General features: G+C 40.6%; 1 pseudogene; it reads right to left on the bottom strand.

Annotated features, from left to right (window-relative positions):
• Positions 1-16,666: 16,666 nt before the first annotated feature.
• LOC112650321 (heterogeneous nuclear ribonucleoprotein A/B-like) lies at positions 16,667-17,391 on the bottom strand (annotated as a pseudogene).
• Between the last annotated feature and the right edge of the window lie 847 nt (positions 17,392-18,238).

Below are 18,238 nucleotides of genomic sequence, written 5' to 3'. Positions count from 1 at the left end.
TAGTAAGCTTGGCTTAAAACTAAGAGCATGTGTGTATATACATAAATATGTTAATAAATATGTATATATGTATATATACATACACATGCATACACATATAATATTATATATCATTATTACATCCATCATTGTTACTCATTATTTGCATATATATTTTTTGCCATTTCTGCCATTGAAAGAGTATACAGGGAGCATCATGTGTTTAAAATGCTCCAAAAATAGACTCAATTTGGGACCCCGGGGTGGCTCAGCAGTTCAGTGTCTGCCTTTGGCTCAGGGTGTGATCCCGGTCTTGGGATCAAGTCCTACATCAGGTTCCCTGTGAGGAGCCTGCTTCTCCCTCTGCCTATGTCTCTGCCTCTCTCTATCTTTCATGAATATATAAAATCTTAAAAAAATAGACTCAAGTTGTCATTTTAGATTTCTTTATAATTTAATTCGATGCTATAAATAATTAAATAGTATTTTTAAACAGTATCTACCACGCTCTTACAGCTTTCCTATGGGAAACCACAGAAGTAAAATGTTGCAAAAGTAGCAGAAGATCAGCAGTCTGGATAAGCAGTAGTTTTTCTCTTCTAACACACAGCATTATGAAAATGAGCAAGCATAAAGGAAGGAGTATGGATATTAGATTATTTATCATAAAAGTCGATCCTTGTGATTGCTTCTCTTAATAAAATGATCTGTAACATAATGGAATATGCATAAATACAGAATGAATGCTCCATTTCAAAGAACATCTATAGGACTTGTGGGAATAATTTAGCAGATAGACATAATTAATGTGATAGCTGTTGAATAACTTAAACTTGGAGTTTGCAGATAATTGTAGGGGAAAAGGTTTAGCCAATCACGGTTTATGTTTCAAAGGGAACTTGGACAAATGAATACTTAACAGTGGAGAGTGAAAGAAAGACTCTGGCCATGATGAAATAGATATAAAAGTGAAGAAATCCAACTAGTTATCTTCTTTATAAAAATATTTCTGTTAATATTATAAAGAAAGAGCAAGACATTTTAAGTCTCGTCATTCTTTTTTATGTACTTCCTTTTCCATGTTTCTTGAAAGTACTGTTTTTAATTTATCATGACACCTATAAAGTTTTATTTGTAAAAATTAATTTGGGTCTCATCTAATATAACTAGAAAATACAAACATATTTTAAATAGTGTTGATTTAATTAAACAAGGAGGCCTGGATAGAGTCATGTGACACTGAGGTTGTGGCACCTTGGAAAGGAAAGCAAAATCGGCTTATAAATACCTCAGGGTTAGAAATTGAAATTTAAAGACAAGCCAGCCAATAACAAGCAGCCAGTAAGGCCAGTAAGGCTTTAAGCTATAGCCAATCTTCTTTCTTTGCTTCAGTCTTGTCTCTATAAAAGTTTTCCCCTACCACTATCAGTTTGGTGCTGCCCAATTGAAATCAATTGTTGCTCAAATTCTAACTTTTAATATGCCTCAGTGTATCTTGTAATGATAGTAATGCAATTGTATGGCCTTTGAAAAGAAACCTAAGATACAACTTAGACGGTCTCATTATTACCCACAGAATCTTGGTAAAATAGAAGATAGGGAAGCTGGAGAGTTCTCTTGACATCACCTCAGGGTGTGGAGCTAGCATCAGGAAGGGCATCCTTCCAGAGCTCTCGGTAACAAGTGGGCTTCCTAATGCCTGTTTTGTGGTTTTGCCTCGTTGGCACAAGCACAGTGTAATCACTCAGATTAAACTTTGTGATATCCTTGGTGGTGAAGCAACCGGAAGCATGGTGACAGCCTCTGAGGGGTCCTTGTATTCACTGTCCTAGGAGGTGGAGACATTTGTGAGGTAGCTTCATTGGGAACCCAGCTACTCTTTTCTGGGCTGCTGTCTGTTTCAACTTGCCTATAGTAAATGTAGTTCTGAGAGTGTGAACGTCGGGTTAGTGAAGAATCCTTCTTCTTCTGGGCAAAGGACTAAACTCTATGTGAAATTAAAGATTAAAAAGACACCGTAAAATCAGTGCAAATAAACTTATATTTTGTTTTCTCTCTTAGGAGATGCACATGCCTCATTTTCCTTCCTGCTCTCACCAGTCTTCTTTTTAATACTGAGAGACGTTTTTACATTTGGCTTTAGAAATGAGAAGGAGTGGGACACCTGGGTGGTTCAGTGGTTTAGCACCGCCTTTAGCCCAGGGCCTGATCCTGGAGTTCCGGGATGGAGTCCCACATCGGGCTCCCTGCCTGAAAACCTGCTTCTCCCTCTGCCTTTGTCTCTGCCTCTGTGTCTCTCATGAATAAATAAATAAAATCTTAAAAAAAAGAAATGAGAAGGATGTTATGGGGCAAGAATTATTAAGAAAGGAGGTCTGTCTTCAATAACTTTCTACACCACAATCTTTTAAAATACCTCATACAATGAATCACTTTTTAGGACAACTTTTCCTTTAAAGTTTTACAAGAAGGAAATAGTTTAATTTCCAGAAGATGGACTTGACATTATATTACTTGTGTTGTGCCGATAGTCTCAGCAGAATTTGACACCCTACACAAAGCCCCGTGAAGTTGGTATCATTATTTTCTCTACAGTGCACTTGGAGCAGCTGGGGCCAAGTGAGATACATATCTTGTCTAAGTTTCTTGGCTCATAAGCAACAGAATTAAGACTTAAACATAAGCTTGTTTGCTTTCAACATCACATTTGCTTTTAATTGCTATGTGTTCTGCCTATCAGACTTCACTAAGGTGATTTACACTGTACCTCATTTGATCAGCAACCCAGATTCACCACTGGGTTAAAAGCAAGGGACTTTCTGAGTTGCAATTTTCTACTCAGGAAAATGTGCATAATGATATGTCTAACACATAGGATTATTTTCAGGTTAAAGTTGTTAATAGACATAAAATGGCTAGCTCATATTCTGGCAGCAACCTCATATTCAAGACATGTTTGTTCTTTTTTTTTTTTTTTATTGGTGTTCAATTTACTAACATACAGAATAACCCCCAGTGCCCGTCACCCATTCACTCCCACCCCCCGCCCTCCTCCCCTTCTACCACCCCTAGTTCGTTTCCCAGAGTTAGCAGTCTTTACGTTCTGTCTCCCTTTCTGATATTTCCCACACATTTCTTCTCCCTTCCCTTATATTCCCTTTCACTATTATTTATATTCCCCAAATGAATGAGAATATATAATGGTTGTCCTTCTCCGACTGACTTATTTCACTCAGCATAATACCCTCCAGTTCCATCCACGTTGAAGCAAATGGTGGGTATTTGTCATTTCTAATAGCTGAGTAATATTCCATTGTATACATAAACCACATCTTCTTTATCCATTCATCTTTTGTTGGGCACCGAGGCTCCTTCCACAGTTTGGCTATCATGGCCATTGCTGCTATAAACATCGGGGTGCAGGTGTCCTGGCGTTTCATTGCATTTGTATCTTTGGGGTAAATCCCCAACAGTGCAATTGCTGGGTCGTAGGGCAGGTATATTTTTAACTGTTTGAGGAACCTCCACACAGTTTTCCAGAGTGGCTGCACCAGTTCACATTCCCACCAACAGTGTAAGAGGGTTCCCTTTTCTCCAAATCCTCTCCAACATTTGTGGTTTCCTGCCTTGTTAATTTTCCCCATTCTCACTGGTGTGAGGTGGTATCTCATTGTGGTTTGGATTTGTATTTCCCTGATGGCCAGTGATGCAGAGCATTTTCTCATATGCATGTTGGCCATGTCTATGTCTTCCTCTGTGAGATTTCTGTTCATGTCTTTTGCCCATTTCATGATTGGATTGTTAGTTTCTTTGGTGTTGAGTTTAATAAGTTCTTTATAGATCTTGGAAACTAGCCCTTTATCTGATATGTCATTTGCAAATATCTTCTCCCATTCTGTAGGTTGTCTTTTAGTTTTGTTGACTGTATCCTTTGCTGTGCAAAAGCTTCTTATCTTGATGAAGTCCCAATAGTTCACTTTTGCTTTTGTTTCTTTTGCCTTCGTGGATGTATCTTGCAAGAAGTTACTATGGCCGAGTTCAAAAAGGGTGTTGCCTGTGTTCTTCTCTAGGATTTTGATGGAATCTTGTCTCACATTTAGATCTTTCATCCATTTTGAGTTTATCTTTGTGTATGGTGAAAGAGAGTGGTCTAGTTTCATTCTTCTGCATGTGGATGCCCAATTTTCCCAGCACCATTTATTGAAGAGACTGTCTTTCTTCCAATGGATAGTCTTTCCTCCTTTATCGAATATTAGTTGCCCATAAAGTTCAGGGTCCACTTCTGGATTCTCTATTCTGTTCCACTGATCTAGGTGTCTGTTTTTGTGCCAGTACCACACTGTCTTGATGACCACAGCTTTGTAGTACAACCTGAAATCTGGCATTGTGATGCCCCCAGATATGGTTTTCTTTTTTAAAATTCCCCTGGCTATTCGGGGTCTTTTCTGATTCCACACAAATCTTAAAATAATTTGTTCTAACTCTCTGAAGAAAGTCCATGGTATTTTGATAGGGATTGCATTAAACGTGTATATTGCCCTGGGTAACATTGACATTTTCACAATATTAATTCTGCCAATCCATGAGCATGGAATATTTTTCCATCTCTTTGTGTCTTCCTTAATTTCTTTCAGAAGTGTTCTATAGTTTTGAGGGTATAGATCCTTTACATCTTTGGTTAGTTTTATTCCTAGGTATCTTATGCTTTTGGGTGCAATTGTAAATGGGATTGACTCCTTAATTTCTCTTTCTTCAGTCTCATTGTTAGTGTATAGAAATGCCACTGACTTCTGGGCATTGATTTTGTATCCTGCCACGCTACCGAATTGCTGTATGAGTTCTAGCAATCTTGGGGTGGAGACTTTTGGGTTTTCTATGTAGAGTATCATGTCATCGGTGAAGAGGGAGAGTTTGACTTCTTCTTTGCCAATTTGAATGCCTTTAATGTCTTTTTGTTGTCTGATTGCTGAGGCTAGGACTTCCAGTACTATGTTGAATAGCAGTGGTGAGAGTGGACATCCCTGTCTTGTTCCTGATCTTAGGGGAAAGGCTCCCAGTGCTTCCCCATTGAGAATGATATTTGCTGTGGGCTTTTCATAGATGGCTTTTAAGATGTCGAGGAATGTTCCCTCTATCCCTACACTCTGAAGAGTTTTGATCAGGAATGGATGCTGTATTTTGTCAAATGCTTTTTCTGCATCCAATGAGAGGATCATATGGTTCTTGGTTTTTCTCTTGCTGATATGATGAATCACATTGATTGTTTTACGGGTGTTGAACCAGCCTTGTGTCCCAGGGATAAATCCTACTTGGTCATGGTGAATAATTTTCTTAATGTACTGTTGGATCCTATTGGCCAGTATCTTGTTGAGAATTTTTGCATCCATGTTCATCAGGGATATTGGTCTGTAATTCTCCTTTTTGGTGGGGTCTTTGTCTGGCTTTGGAATTAAGGTGATGCTGGCTTCATAGAACGAATTTGGAAGTACTCCATCTCTTTCTATCTTTCCAAACAGCTTTAGGAGAATAGGTATGGTTTCTTCTTTAAACGTTTGATAAAATTCCCCTGGGAAGCCATCTGGCCCTGGACTCTTGTGTCTTGGGAGGTTTTTGATGACTGCTTCAATTTCCTCCCTGGTTATTGGCCTGTTCAGGTTTTCTATTTCTTCCTGTTCCAGTTTTGGTAGTTTGTGGCTTTCTAGGAATGCGTCCATTTCTTCTAGATTGCCTAATTTATTGGCGTATAGCTGTTCATAATATGTTTTTAAAATCGTTTGTATTTCCTTGGTGTTGGTAGTGATCTCTCCTTTCTCATTCATGATTTTATTAATTTGAGTCTTCTCTCTCTTCTTTTTAATAAGGCTGGCTAATGGTTTATCTATCTTATTAATTCTTTCAAAGAACCAACTCCTGGTTCTGTTGATCTGTTCCACAGTTCTTCTGGTCTCGATTTCGTTGAGTTCTGCTCGAATCTTTATTAACTCCCTTCTTCTCTTGGGTGTAGGATCTATTTGCTGTTTTTTCTCTAGCTCCTTTATGTGTAAGGTTAGCTTTTGTATTTGAGTTCTTTCCAGTTTTTGAATGGATGCTTGTATTGCGATGTATTTCCCCCTTAGGACTGCTTTTGCTGCATCCCAAAGATTTTGAACGGTTGTATCTTCATTCTCATTAGTTTCCATGAATCTTTTTAATTCTTCCTTAATTTCCTGGTTGACCCTTTCATCTTTTAGCAGGATGGTCCTTAACCTCCACGTGTTTGAGGTCCTTCCAAACTTCTTGTTGTGATTGAGTTCTAATTTCAAGGCATTATGGTCTGAGAATATGCAGGGGACAATCCCAATCTTTTGGTATTGGTTCAGACCCGATTTGTGACCCATATGTGGTCTACTCTGGAGAAAGTTCCATGTGCGCTTGAGAAAAATGTGTATTCAGTTGAGTTTGGATGTAAAGTTCTGTAGATATCTGTGAAATCCATCTGGTCCAGTGTATCATTTAAAGCTCTCGTTTTTTGGAGATGTTGTGCTTAGAAGACCTATCGAGTATAGAAAGAGCTAGATTGAAGTCACCAAGTATAAGTGTACTATTATCTAAGTATTTCTTCACTTTGGTTAATAATTGATTTATATATTTGGCAGCTACCACATTCGGGGCATATATATTGAGGATTGTTAAGTCCTCTTGTTGGATAGATCCTTTAAGTATGATATAGTGTCCCTCTTCATCTCTCACTACAGTCTTTGGGGTAAATTTTAGTTTATCTGATGTAAGGATGGCTACCCCTGCTTTCTTTTGAGGACCATTCGAATGGTAAATGGTTCTCCAACCTTTTATTTTCAGGCTGTAGGTGTCCTTCTGTCTAAAATGAGTCTCTTGTAGACAGCAAATAGATGGGTCCTGCTTTTTATCCAGTCTGAAACCCTGCGCCTTTTGATGGGGTCATTAAGCCCGTTCACATTCAGAGTTACTATTGAGAGATATGAGTTTAGTGTCATCATGATATCTATTCAGTCCTTGTTTTTGTGGACTGTTCCACTGAACTTCTTCTTAAAGGGGAATTTTAAGAGTCTCCCTTAAAATTTCTTGCAGAGCTGGTTTGGAGGTCACATATTCTTTTAGTTGCTGCCTGTCTTGGAAGCTCTTTATCTCTCCTTCCATTGTGAATGAGAGCCTTGCTGGATAAAGTATTCTTGGTTGCATGTTCTTCTCATTTAGGACCCTGAATATATCCTGCCAGCCCTTTCTGGCCTGCCAGGTCTCTGTGGAGAGGTCTGCTGTTACCCTAATACTCCTCCCCATAAAAGTCAGGGATTTCTTGTCTCTTGCTGCTTTAAGGATCTTCTCTTTATCTTTGGAATTTGCAAGCTTCACTATTAAATGTCGAGGTGTTGAACGGTTTTTATTGATTTTAGGGGGGGATCTCTCTATTTCCTGCATCTGAATGCCTGTTTCCCTTCCCAGATTAGGAAAGTTTTCAGCTAGAATTTGTTCAAATACATATTCTGGCCCTCTGGCCCTTTCGGCGCCCTCGGGAACCCCAATTAAACGTAGGTTTTTCTTCCTCGGGCTGTCGTTTATTTCCCTTAATCTATCTTCATGGTCTTTTAATTGTTTGTCTCTTTTTTCCTCAGTTTCCCTCTTTGCTATCAACTTGTCTTCTATGTCACTCACTCGTTCTTGCACCTCGTTAACCCTCGTCGTTAGGACTTCTAGTCTGGATTGCATCTCATTCAATTGATTTTTAATTTCTGCCTGATTAGCTCTAAATTCTGCAGTCATGAAGTCTCTTGAGTCCTTTATACTTTTTTCTAGAGCCACCAGTAGCTGTATAATAGTGCTTCTGAATTGGCTTTCTGACATTGAATTGTAATCCAGATTTTGTAACTCTGTGGGAGAGAGGACTGTTTCTGATTCTTTCTTTTGAGGTGAGGTTTTCCTTCTAGTCATTTTGCTCAGTGCAGAGTGGCCAAAAGCAAGTTGTATTGGGAAAAAGAGAAAAAGAGAGGAGAGAAAGAAGGAAAGAAAAGAGAAAGAGAAAAAAAAGGGAAGAAAAAAACGAAAAAAAAAAAAGGAAGAAAAAGAGAAAGAAAAAGAAAAGAGAAAAAAGGGGGTGGGGGAAGGAAACAAATCAAAAAGCAAAAAAAAAAAAAAAAAAAAAAAAAAGAACCACGGGGGAGTATCTTCTGATTCTGTGTACTTTAAGTCCCTTGGCTTCCCCTGGAACTTGTCCATCCAGCTGGTCTTCTGGGGGAGGGGCCTGTTGTGCTGATTTTCAGGTGTTAGCAGTTGGGGGAGCTGTTCTGCCCCTGCCTGGTGCAGGGCTCAGTGGGGGTTGTTTGCCCCGTGAGGCCGCAGGAGGAACAGCCCCAGTGGCGGGTCAGCTCTGGAAACCTGGATTCAGCCCCCACAGTAACTACAGAGCTCTCCATCTGCAGGGCCTGGAGGCTCCGGGCGGGGCCGCTGATCTGCTCAGCTGGGGCAGGAGCGTCCTCGCTGTCCTGGGCCCTCCCGGCCTCTGCCTGTCCTGGGGGAGGCCGGATCCTGGGCTGTGTCCCGGCGCCCTGTGCTCGGGGCCTGCGCTGGTGGATTCGCGCTCTCGGGCCGCGCAGCCCCCTCCGCGGAGCCGCCGCCCAAGCCCCTCCGAGCTGCTCCTGGAACCGCGCAGCCCCCTCCGCACGGAGCCTCTTCCTCTGCCCGCGCCCCCTCGAGCTGCTCCCGCCCCGCAGCCCCCTCCGCGGAGCCGCCGCCCGAGCCCCTCGAGCTGCTCCGGGTCCCGCCGTGCGCGCTGCAGCCCTTAGGGAGCTCGGCGCACTCTCCCGGGGCGCAGGTGCCTGTTAGTGTCCCGGGGAGCCCGAGGGCATCCCCGCCCTCCTGGGTCCTGCTCCACCTCCCTGCGAGCCCCTTTCCCCCGGGAAGGTCGGTGCAGCTCCTGCTCCTCCGGGACGGGGCTCTCCTGTCCTGGGGACACTCGCCCCGGCCTCAGCCCGGCTCCTCGCGGGCCCCTCCCCCTTGGAGGCCTTTGTTTCTTTGTTTCTTTTTCCCCGTCTTCCTACCTTGATGGAAGCGCGAACTCTTCTCACTGTTGCATTCCAGCTGGTCTCTCTTTAAATCTCAGGCCGAATTGATAGATTTTCAGGATAATTTGAAGGTTTTCTAGGTAATTTGGTGGAGACAGGTGATTTGGGGACCCTGCTCTTCCGCCATCTTGCTCCCCCAAGACATGTTTGTTCTAACTTAAAAAAAAAAAAAGAAGAAGAAGCACAAATAGGGCGCCTGAGTGGCCCAGCGGTTTAGCACCGCTTTTAGCCCAGGACCTGATCCTGGAGACCCGGGATCGAATCCCACATCGGGCTCCCTGCATGGAGCCTGCTTCTGCCTCTGTCTCTGCCTCTCTCTGCCTCTCTCTCTCTCTCTGTGTGTGTGTGTGTGTGTGTGTGTGTGTGTCTCATAAATAAATCTTAAACAAAGAAATGTTTTTGTCTTCCTCTCTCACCACCTGTCCAATCCATAACTTATCTTGACTCAAATCTTGCACAACTCAAAGCAGATAAATGGTGACAGTGACATGACCAGACTTTCTTGCTTCCATTTGGAAATATCAAAATATTTTATTGCAGGTCTTTGTACAAGGGAAATCCTTGGTATGCCTGAAGATCACCACGAGCATAGTGTTGTGAATTCATAGAGAAGATATTAAGTCAGCTTTTATGCTCAGGGCTGGGAGGCAAGATGGAGATTTGAGTGGCCTCCTGATGGAGATGGCACTTTGAGCTTAAAAAACAGACCCCACAAAAAGAAGTGGAGAAAGAAGCAACTACTTTCATATCATGGGAACAGCCCCCTAGAGGCAAACAGTAGGTCAGTGGGAGGATCAGCTGGCCTGCTGGGGCCAGCCCAAGGTAAGAGGCAGGGAGGATATAGTACAGGAAAGAACTTGACCTCTAAGCAAATTCTATGCTTTGAAAGTTACTGTTCCTTGTTTTATTTAGATTATCCTTAATAGCCAGTAAATGTTTTTCTTCTTGGTTGCTTTTTACTAACAAAACATTGTGAAATATTTTGCCCTTGATCTTATCAACTACTAATAAATCACTTATTTCATTAAATGCAGCAATGTCTAAATTAATTATACAATACCAGTGGGCTGAAAGACAATGCATGTTGAGGGATGATCAGTTTGCCTTTTTTTTTTTTTTTAAACCTGACTGCATAAGACCTTGTGGGGATCACTTGCTCTTTTGGAGCTAATAGATTTAAAATTGTTTGTGGTTATTCCACTGACTCTCAGAGTTTGGGCATCAGCCTTGTACATAACATAAAGAGAGATTTTAGAAGAGATTAGATATAGTTCCCTGTTTTATAATACTTTAAAACTGTTTAGTTGAACCCATTTATCAAAAACCCCCAAGAAGGACTTGCTGACATTGAGAAATGCTTTTCCATCATTTGTTTTAACTGTCATAATTCATGACATTCTCTGTGAATCCAGTTCTTAAAAATATTTTTTACTCTAAGAAATGCTGCTGTACCTTTTCAGTATTTCTCTTCCTTAGTTAATTTAGAGCCGTGGAGTTCTGGGGTTTGTAACATCACACATTTGTACTTAGCCTTAAAGGGAGAGAATGAAAAATAGATGATCAAAGAGACTCATTTCCTTTCTGTAGAACAAATACAAGTTATGTAACTAATTGAAATGGTTCGCAGATACTGCATTTCACTAAAAGCAAACTTGGATATGGTTTATAGAGTTAGGGTGTGCATTTAATCTTCAGCGTCAAATGTAATGTTTTCCCTTTTGAGTCTCTGAGGTTGCCCTCTGTTCTCTAAGCACTTGTAGCTTGGATTTTTAAGAAATATTCTCACAATCCAGTATCTTTTGCTGAAGAAATTTGAAATCAGATAAGCGACTACAAATTCGAGTAGCCAGCTCTCAGTTTACTCTCTTATGATGAATATTCCAGACCATGCAATAATCTATTTCACACTGCTTTGTGCTGTAGTATTTCATGTTTTAATTGTCAAGTTAATGATGGTAATTTCATTTCAAGGAGTAGGTGCTCCTTGATGCTCATTTTCTTCCTATTCATTGTCCTGGTTTTAATGGAACCGTTGAATGTTTATTAAATGTCTGATAAAGTGCATTGGAGTGAATGTGAGCTTATGTTCCTTTCACAAGCTCATCATCTGTATATAACATTTTTGGTTTTTATAGTTTGGCTTTCACTTTATAATGAGCATCCATTTATATAATATGTGATATGTACATCAGATATATATATCCATTTATATAATATGTATATTATAATATGTATATAATATGTATATATATCTGATACATATATGTATATATCTTATATATAATACAGTCTGAGATTTCTTAGCTTTCTCCATACCCCTTTTGTAGTCAACTTCTTCTCATGATTAGCTAGATTACTTTATGTTACAGTAAAGAGAAGAATAAAAATGACTACAGATTAGAAAAGCCATGAAACTATAAATTATGCCCAAAGCATATAATTTACTATTCCCTTAGGTTCCCTTATTTGTGGAACAAACTATGGCCTAGAAAAGGTACTTAAAAATGATGAAGAGCACAGAAAACTATTTGGAAAACTATACACCAAACTCTCATTATACTTGACCCTTGAATAGCCTCTGGGGGTCAGGGGTTCCAACCCGTATGCATTAAAAAAATGCATGTATAACTTTTGACTTCCCCAAACCTAAACTATTAATAGCCTGCTGTTGACTGGAAGCCTTCCTGATAAGATAAATACATATTCTGTATGTTGCATGTATTATATACTGTATTCTTACAATAAAGTACGATAGTGAAAGAATGTTTTTTATTTATTTTTTGTTTCTTTTGAAGATTGTATTTATTTATCCATGAGAGACAGAGAGAAAGAGAGAGAGAGAGGGAGGGAGAGAGAGAGAAAGAAACATAGGCAGAGGGAGAAGCAAGCTCCCTGAGGGGAGTCCGATGTGGGATTCCATCCCAGGATTCTGGGATCATGCCTTGAGCCGAAGGCAGACACTCAACTACTGAGCCACCCAGGCTTCCCTTGAAAAGAAACTGTTAAGAAAATCATAAAGAAGAGAAAATACCTTTGCATGTACTGTATTTGTCAAAAAAATTTCACATGTCAGTGGACTTGTGCAATTCAAACCTGTGTTGTTCAAGGGTCAACTATATGTTGGTTATATCTGAGAAGTAGAAGTGAAGACAGAGGATAGGAAAATTCTTTATTTCTTTTATTTCCAAGTTCATAAGCCAATTTTGGGATGTAAAAAGGCATAATAATGTCATGGGTTAATAGTTCCAGAGGTAAAAATTCTAAGAATTTTGTATAGATCAGCATTCACATATTAGTTCACAGTAGTCAGAATGCTTGCTGACTGAATTTTCGGAATAAAAGAAAATTTTATAAATAATAATTATAATTCTATAACATTATTGAAAATTTATTATTGCTATACACTTGCAGGTGCTGTGCATTTATCCCACTTAATCCTCAAAGCAGCCCTACGAAAGAAAGAGGATTATATTCTCTTTCAGAAATGAAGAGATTGCTGCAGAGGGAAGTTTATAATCTCAGTCTGAGTACCTGACAAGTACTGGTTCAAACTTTGAGCTCCTTGGGTAGATTCCAGAATGTACAGTCCTGAGTATTACTCAATTCTGTGGTTGTGCTTGGATGGCCAGAAATCTCTTGTCTTCAGTCCTGAGGTTGAAAATTTCTGTAAAATGACTTGATTTTCATCCCTTGATTTTTTGTGTATAACTCAATTTTGCCTCCATGGAAGCATTTTCAGTGTGTAAAGTTCATGTCCAGGTATTTGTTCTTATTCCAGAAGACCACACATATAGGAAATTAGGTTGAATTTGTAATTATACCAACATCTTGGAAATTTGTTAATAAAATAAATATTTATCCTAATATTTTCCCCTAAGAGTATAGTTCATAAAAAACAATATTTGAGAACAGTTTTATTTAGATGGGTTCTGGCCAATGTGCTTTTAATTCAATGCAGTGTGCCCTGCAATCCTAAAAGGATTTCAAATGACCAGTAACAATTTACATTTGGTAATCTGCTACAGTGTGAAGATAGTGGAATACATTTTTGCCTGGGAAGCATTTGGGAAAATCAGTCAACTCCATGCAACTCAGGAGACATTACTTTTTAATTTAAGACACTTGCTAGAATGTGGAAATCCCTACAAAAAGAACAGAAGGAATGAGAAGGAACTTGAAAAATTAATAGAATTACAATTTTGAGGCTTCATTAAACTCTCACTAAAATATACTTTTTGGCATTTTTCTGGGTTAGATTCTAACAGTACCTTTATTGATTTTAAGTTTATAGCATAATACTTAGAAATTATGACTGGAGGCAAAATACTCATTGGATAAATTTACCTTTAAGAATGGCTAACCATATAAATTTAAATGTTTGTAAACTAACTTGAAATGGAAATGGGTGGGTAAAATGGGAATCAGATGAAATGCATGCATGAACTACAGTACTACAGTGTGGATTGCTTACTTAGACTAGTAAGTGTGGGGTCTTACACAGCTTATGTAGTTACATGCAGTAACAACTGGAATAATAAACCTATTGAGTCTGTGGGTCCTTGAAAAAGCAAAAGGAAATAAAGTAATTACTGTGACTTATACATGAAGCAGTTAACAGAAGGCTCGTGATGATGTCTTTCTCTGACTAGTACTTCACATTTGGGGAAAAACTGTCAATTATAGCAGTCGCTACAAGTGGCCATTATCGTAGTATGTTTTCAGTGATATGTTTCATCCAGCAGTGTGGGAATTATCAAAGGCTCATATTAAAGGGAAACATCTTAAGCATCACATTAGCTACTTAATTAATGCAACAGCTTTGAGTGATGATTAAATAGATGCCTGAATCAAGAATGTGTATTGTTAATAATTAAAGTAGCCATATTCTCCATCCTGACCATTCATGATTTAAAAGTCAGTTTATGGTTCTCCAGAGCAGTTGCTGAGGCAATGAATCTAGTCTGGGTCTTTTTGTTTTCACTGGGCATTTGCTTTTTAAATATCATAGCATTTGCAGCAGGGAGTGCTTCCTGTTGTAATATATGGAGAAAGTAATAGATGATTGCGGGATTAATGGCTAGAAATAATTAAAATGACACTACTAAGCTCTGTCCTTTCATGGAGAGAAGTCCAATTAAGCCATATCTCCTTTCCATTATCACCCTACTGCCAATTAAAATCTGATCTATTTTGTCAGTTTTATACAGACGAAGCTTTTAGTCTTTCATACACTCAAGAATTTACATTCTGGCAGGATTATAAAGGGCTCTGTCATTTAAATTTTATATGTCTATAAAAGACTCCACTCAGACCTTCCTTTTCCCACTTCCCAAACTTCTTCATTGTCACCAATATCAAAAAATGTCTTTTATTGTCACAGCAATGTGATGCTTGTTAATGTTTAACATTTACATTTTCTCAGAATGCAATTATGTAAGGAAGATAAATTAAGAGTAGTTAAACAAAAAGTACATCGTATACTAATAAGAACACTAATTTATATATTCTTTTTAGGCATCACAGTTTTGTGTGAGTCAAGTGTGAGGCAGAGCTGCCTTTAGTCTGTATTCTTCAAGGCAGCAGTGAATGAGAAGGACATACTTATTCTTAGGGGCTGGTGTATTTGTTTGTTATCTACAATAATGGTAGGATAGTTTTTAGGGGACTATGGATAGTAGAAAAGAACATGAAGGGAGAGAGCTCTTTTAGAATTGTAGATAGGCTTAATCTACCTGCAGAAAATTCGTGGCAGAGAAACACCCCAGCACGTTGGAATGAGGTATGTTCTGGAACTGAGCAGTTCTGAATTTGAATCTCCAGCTCTTATCTTACTAAATTAGGAGGCATTTGTCAGGTTATATATTTTCTCCAAGGATCAGTTTCCTCATTTTTGGTATGAAGGTGATAATATGCCATCAGAGGCTTTTGTGAAAAGAATAGACAATGCTTGGAAAGCACCAAGCACAGCAAGGAACAGATATCAGATATCTGGTAACTGGTAATTGTGGGGTTACGGTTGGCATTACGTAGTTCTATGTCTCTTTTTGCTTCTTGCCCTTATTCTTAGAAGAAGCAGAGTATGGGCTCTCAGAGAAACATTTCTACTGATAATTCATATCAAAATTTTAAGCTAATTACTAAGAAATCAATTGGAAGAATACTATACTTGATCTCAGCCTAAAAGTTGAGAAGTGATCAGCTGCTTGGAAGAATAAAGCATTACGCAACCAAAGATAAACAGATATTCATATCTCTGTTCTCCTTGTCCACTGATCTCTTTTTCTCCCCAATTTATTGATGTAGATAATAAAAAATTCACCGGAAGACCAAAGAAAATACAGTGCATCTTTTCATTCAACTCTAAAGAGAATTGTGGCAGACATGAAATCTACAAATATATTGCCTTTAATATTTGAAAATGAACTATTTTAATCCTTGTGTTGATAATACAGATACAAATGTTTGAAATTATTCATAGGTTGGTGGTCTCTTTGTTGTTTGTTTTACTGTTGTTTTGCAAATGAAACCTTTTGTACTTGACCATTGATTGCAGAATGTTCCTGCATTTTTGGCATACCAGAGAATATTGGATACTAGTAGGCCCTATGGCAAATATTGTAAATGATCCTGTGGCTACAGAATAGTCATTCATTTATTCCACTTAGCACACAAATAAGTCTCTTATTTAAAGAGAAACCCTCTTGAATCCACTTTTTTTTTTCTAGTCATGCTGTTCTTGTCTCTATGGCTCTTTGTAGAAAACTTTCTTTGAAAAGTTGGTCAACACTCAGTGACTCTACTTCCTTTGTTCTTTCCAAAATTCTGTATAATTGTGTTTTGATCCTATGTTTCCATCAAAATATCCCTTATAAGTATCAGCAATGACCTCCATGTTGCCATATTAAGTGATTAATCCTTAGTGTTACCTTACTTGACTTGTCAGCTTCATTGGGCAAAGTGATCGCCCTCTCCTACTTAGAACACATTCTTCATTATCTTTCAGAATATCGCTTTCTGTTTATATTTATTTTTTCACTCCTGTCTTTTCAGTTTTTTTTTGGGGGGGGGGGGTTAAATTTTTATTTCAAGAGCTTGGATAGCTTCAATATCCAGATCGTGGCAAAATCAGGACACGTAAAATACCTTACAATATATTAGATCCCCAAAAGGTACCAAAAAGTACAGTAAAATTAACACTTCCATTAACAGGAAATGTATGACACAAATAATATAAAACTAAAAGGTGAAAAAAAGGTGACACTGGTTTTCTAGAATACAGTTTACTCTTTACAACCAGGGTCCACAGGTGCAGGCTGCAGCGCGGCAGCAGGAAGCAGACCCTCCAATCTGGCTCTGGGAACCCGGGAATAAAATGAGCCCATGATGCCGCTCTGGCCTCAGAGACCCCACACGCTGCCTACAAACTAGAGCTCTGGAAATAGCAGGAGGTTGATTTCCAGGGGGGAGATTTAAATAAGATGCCCATGGGATAGATGCACATGGGCCAGGCCACAGGAAGTACGCCAAGTCGGATTTGGTACCGAACTGTGTTCGCTCGATACCCAACCAAAGCGTCCCGACGGCCGTCGGGCGTCCTGCTGCATGAAGAAGCCTCAGTATGGCTTGTAGGCGTCGCGGTGGCCGCGGGGCTGCTCTCCCGCCGTGCGGACTACCCCGACTGCGCTTGTAGCCTGCGCTTGTAGCCGGGCCGCGGCCCCGCGGGTGGCCGTCGCCCTGGTTCCCGGTGCCTGGACTCTGGCCTCCGCCGCGCCCCAGCGCCGCCGCCGGGTCCTGGGCTGCGGTTCCCACGGCCCCCAGAGCCGCCCGAGGCTGCGCACAGCCCTCCGCGTGGGCCCCCTGGATTGCACACTTGCTTCCGCTGATGGTACGGGACCTTTTCTCCAGAACCTTCTTCACAGGTCCTTCTTCTTTAAAGGTGACGGAGACAAAACCTCGTCTTTTATTCGACTTTGGATCCTTTGGAAGCTCAATGGCCTCGATCTCCCCAAACTCGCCGAAGTATTCTCTGACCTTCTCCTCAGTGGCTCCGGGATTCAGACCCCCTACAAACGATTTTCTTTACCGGGTCCTTTTCCATGGCCATGGCCTTCTTGGGGTCAGCGACGCGGCCAGGCAGCCTGTGTTCCTTCTGCTCTAGGACCTTCTCCACACTGGCCGCATCTTTGAAGACGATAAACCCAACCCCTCTTGGCCGGCCAGTGTGTGGGTCCGATTTTATGGGACAGTCAACGACCTCCCCAAATTTGGTAAAATGATCCTTTAGGTCCTCTTGGCCGGTATCCCAGCGCATGCCTCCAAGAACATTCTTCCCGCGCCCTCCGCGCCCCCCCCGCGACCCCGCGACCCCGCCGCCCCCCGCGCCCCCCGCGTCCCCCGCCGCCCCCGCCGCCCCCGCACCCCCCGCCGCCGCCGCCCCGCGCCGCACAGACCCACCGACCCACAAGCCCACTCGGGCCCGGGCGGTGCCGCCGCCTCATTTCAGTTTCTTTTGCTAGTTTTTCTCCATCTTCCCAAATGAGAACTTGGTCCTGGGGCTTCATCTGTTTTGCTTCTTCTCGCGCCCTAGGCGTCTTATTGAGGGTGTCAGTGACTCACCCATGAATACCTACATTCTGAATCTTTCCTGCCTTCTCCCAAACGGCAGATTGGTTATACACCTGCTTAAACGACGTCATCACTTGAATGATTCTAGTGTATGCTGCTTTACTTTCTGTGTCTTTCCCATGCTTCTTTCTTCTTTTGTACTGTCTCCTGATGTTAGTAGCACTCATCTAGTTACTTAGATTAAAAAATTAAAAAAACTTGGAGGCATTCTTGATTTTTGTCTTTTACATCCCATCTGTTATAGATTCTGTTGGTCCTACCTTCAAAATATACCCGAAATTTGACACTCCTTGCTATTTGGAGTCAAGTCTAAGCCACCATCACCCCTCATCCTGTGGATTACAACAGCCTAGCAGGTGTCCTGCTTTGACAGCTGCCCCTGCCCCTTACTCTTAGCACACAAATTTGGGTAGGTAGCCTGCATATGCTTTCCTCAAAGCTTCCTTTGGCTTTCCATCTCATGTAGTGAAGTAACTAAAGGCCTTGCAATGCTTGCTTCCGAGGCCCCATTTGCTCACTAACCTCACCTCTCCTCTTTTCCTTACTCTACTTCAGCCTTA

Source organism: Canis lupus, chromosome 11 (genome assembly GCF_003254725.2).
Source record: "Canis lupus dingo isolate Sandy chromosome 11, ASM325472v2, whole genome shotgun sequence".
NCBI lineage: Eukaryota > Metazoa > Chordata > Mammalia > Carnivora > Canidae > Canis > Canis lupus.
This window is presented reverse-complemented; position numbering and strand designations above follow the sequence as displayed.